The 4,045-nt window shown below is 29.5% G+C and overlaps 1 protein-coding gene across 2 annotated transcripts in view; it reads right to left on the bottom strand.

The window, feature by feature from the left end:
- The window catches only part of GRID2 (glutamate ionotropic receptor delta type subunit 2), a 1,244,993-nt gene that overhangs the window by 1,008,198 nt on the left and 232,750 nt on the right, over window positions 1-4,045 (bottom strand). The gene's annotated exons all lie outside the window — the stretch shown is intronic.

Below are 4,045 nucleotides of genomic sequence, written 5' to 3'. Positions count from 1 at the left end.
ATGGAAATGATGAATAGCACATCAGTGTTATTGCAGGGAGAGCACAGGGATGACAATAAAATAAGTACAAAAAGCTTTTGGAGGACAAAGTGGCTAATATATTGAATGTCTTATATCATGAGCTCTTTAGGAATTCATTGCTGGAAAATTTTTTTTCTGAGTAATAGATTATATTAGGAAACTTTCTGAGACTCTGTAAACACAGTACATAGGAATCAAACTTCTATTACAATCTTAATTCACTTTTTATTTTTATTTCTTTCCTTTTATTTACTTATTTATTTTTGAATGAGGGTTTCAATTTCTTTTACAGTGGCAAATTCAGTAATATTTATAGAAAATTTAAGACATAAATCAGCAGAGGTGATTGAGAACTATTTCCTGAAAAACTAACATAAATCTTAGTGGATAAGCATGGCATTCTTCATTCACAGTAATAATAATGATGATGATAAGAGTTGTGGTTAACTTTTACTGAGTGGTTGTCAACATTTAGTATTATATTAGTTAAACATACCAGTTCTAAGGGTCAACTGATTTCAAAGTCTGACTCTGCCACTTGTTAAGTACATGACCTTGACTAAAGGATTCAAATTCTAAGCCCATCAACATTTGTAAAATCTGATAATACTTATGCATAAGGTTTATATGGATATATACATAATATGTACATGTATATATCCATATAAACATAATATGCTTCTTGACTATAATATCCATTGTAGTGTGTATTACATGAGCTTATCCATACTAAATGTAAGTAAATTGTGGTAACTAATAGTAAGTTCTCAGTAAATGCTAGTATTTTCTTGTTTTTAAATACTGTGATTCAAACAGTGCTTAACATTTTCTATTAATTTTTTCTATATTATAGTATTTCATTTAATCCTTAAAATAATTATGTGATATGTATATGTATACTACTACATACACATACAATTATAAAATTGAGATTTAGTGCAAGGACTATACCTAAGTTCACACAGCAAGGGCTCTGGCTTCCTTGATTCCAACGTCCTTGCTCTATGGGATACTGCCTTTCAGGATTATACCCATAAGAAATATAAGAATTTTTATGAGGATCCTGACTTTATTACAAATCTGGGAACTTCTCTCCCATCTGGCCAGGTATGTTTCATTTGTATTCATTCCTACTCTTCTAATTCTAAACAAGTAGATTTTTTTATTGTTTACTATTTAATTATTTTTTTATTGTTTACTATTTAATTATAAACATTTGGGCTAATGTACTTTTTGTCTTTTTCAATAAACTGAATGAATTCCCTCCTGATAAAAAAAATATACACACCTCAGGGTTATGAGGTGACATGACAAAGGAATGTACATGTACATATTATGTTTATATCCATATAAACATAATATGTTTCTTGACTATAATATCCACTGTAATGTGTGCATATAAAAATAAAATTACATGTATATGAAAATCTTTTTTCATACATGAATAGTTATTATACACACATGTAGGAAGAGATAAACAGACCATATGGGCAAGTACAAATATACATTATATGTTTACACATACATAAAGTTTTATATACAAAAAGCAGACACACTTTTATACATTTATGACTGAAGCCCCAAGCTTTCTAGTGAAAGACAGATCATGATATTAAACATACTTTATTAGAGTCAATACCTGATAAAGCAAGGGTAAAACTATGTCCATTTCTGACAAGTGTGGCAGGTTACTTTTGACCTCTCCACCCTAAGTGACCTCATCTGATACTATTACATCTCAGTGTAATGATTAATCTAGATTCTGAAAAGAATTATCACAAATTAAAATTAGTTTCCATGAATGTGATAATTCTTCTCAGAATCTAGATTAATCATGTGATAATTCTTTTCAGAATTTAGATTATCATGTGATAATTCTTATTAGAACTTAGATTAATCATCACGTTGAAATGTAATAGTATCAAATTCAGATATACAAGTTTCTTTAGCAGTTTGTAGGAAGTATGATATAAATATAAAATAAAAAATTCATTTTAAACCAAATAATCTAAATATCTATTCGCAAAGAAGTGATATGTTTATATAAAGATGCTTCAGCTTGTCACAGATTCTAAATGGGTCTTTTAAAAGAAGTTTCTAATCAACCTTGTTTTATATAGTGAGTGATGTTACTGACTTCTACTGAGTAGTAGTAATACATTTTTAATGGAAGCATTTTACTATTACCTGACAGAACATTTAAAATTGCCTTAAACATTACACCTGGTTTAACAAATGGTAGAAATCTACAGAAATGATAACAAATAGGTCAATTCCGTGCTGAATTAAGATATAGCGAAAGGAAATGAACAAAAGAAGCAGCTCATCTTTCTGCAAACAGCAAGGAAGTACACCGAGGAAACAGTTCATCTTACTTCACACGGCATAACCAAAGAACAGATCATCTTAGCCGACACTTAAAATCCAGTGATTTATTTACTTCTTTCCTCAACTATAAAAATCTCATCTTAAATTTGGCTTTTTACCAAAAGAGTAGATGTAGCATTTTGTAAGTATTCTGAAAACAACCTGGCACGTTCCACATGGAGAATCTAAGGGAAGAAGGTCCTTTCTTATTTCATGCACTTCCAATGGTATAGCAATGCCCTGGTATTAATGCACACATATTACCAGTCTGTCAACATCTAACACCCTAGATTTACTTTTTTTGACCTGTGTAAAGCTTCTCAGGTGCAACAATCATAACTGTACAGCTAACATGGTGACACAGCATCTAGTTCCTTTCGATGAATTAATTCTTCCACCACTTACACACACACACACACACACACACACACACGCACAGTATTTAATCAACAAATTATAATCTACATTTCACATTGGCTAAACTGGAGGGAATAATAACTAAGTAACAAAAAAGAAAAGTAATGCCTCCTAAATATTCCTATTATACCAATGTGTAACTAGTCATTTCCATTATCAGGGACTGATGATCTGTTCCTCCAATGGGAAGGAAAAGAAAGGTTTTATTTACCCTTATACATATACATGTGGGTATACATACATGTTTTTAAATACAAACTATATCATGTTTACTTGTCTTATTATATTTTAGAAAGGAAATAATTATAATTTATAGTAATGTTAAAAACATGGTGATATCTTATTTTTTAATTATTGTGAAGTATCATGTGTACAAACTAATATTTTATACCATAAAATTATTTTACACAAATTTAAATTTGTATATATGCTCGTGAAATAAAACATTTATAAGTAGTTACTAACCTGACCAACTCAATAACTCTCAAAAACATTCTAAGCATTTCAATATCCAGGTCTTTTTTCATGTTGCTTCTACCATGGATGTATTCATGGTCTCCCTAGCAAAATATAACTTCCTGGGTCACAAAAACTATTTTTATACTTAAAGTGTCTATAAGGGATCCTGAATAAATTAGATACTCAAGAAACAGTAACTGATTAATCTTTCCTTATATTTAGTTAGGCATAATCTTGTAAAATAGGATATTTAAATTCAAATATACAAGTAAAAATGTAAGCTGTGACTAATCTAAATTAAAACAAGAGTAGACTCGCAAATGTACTTGCATGTGAATTTATAATCACGGGCATTATCATGACTCCAGAAGACTCAAATTATTCAGTAAGATATTAATTATACACTTATATTCTTAGTTTAAATGTGTAAATTCTATTTGTCTTATACATATAAGAAGCAAGTGGAGAAAACACTATTCAGCTGGTAAGATAGGGGAGGAAAGAAAACATCATCACCTAGCTCAGAATTTCCTCTAAAAATATTGAGAAAGGTTTTGATACATATCTTGATAATACTTTTCTCTATACAGGGTTGGTAGAATTATTGAAAAATAGATATATATATTTCATTTATATAATTAACACACCAAATAACATTTAAAATGATTCTAAAACTAGAAAACAAGCAAATATCAACACATTTACATTACCCTTACATTATCAATTTATGCTTAAAACCTGATAATCTAAAAAGATATTTATGAAACAATCCCCCCCCCAA

Source organism: Pteropus alecto, unplaced genomic scaffold, assembly GCF_000325575.1.
Source record: "Pteropus alecto unplaced genomic scaffold, ASM32557v1 scaffold63, whole genome shotgun sequence".
Classification (NCBI taxonomy): Eukaryota; Metazoa; Chordata; class Mammalia; order Chiroptera; family Pteropodidae; genus Pteropus; species Pteropus alecto.
This window is presented reverse-complemented; position numbering and strand designations above follow the sequence as displayed.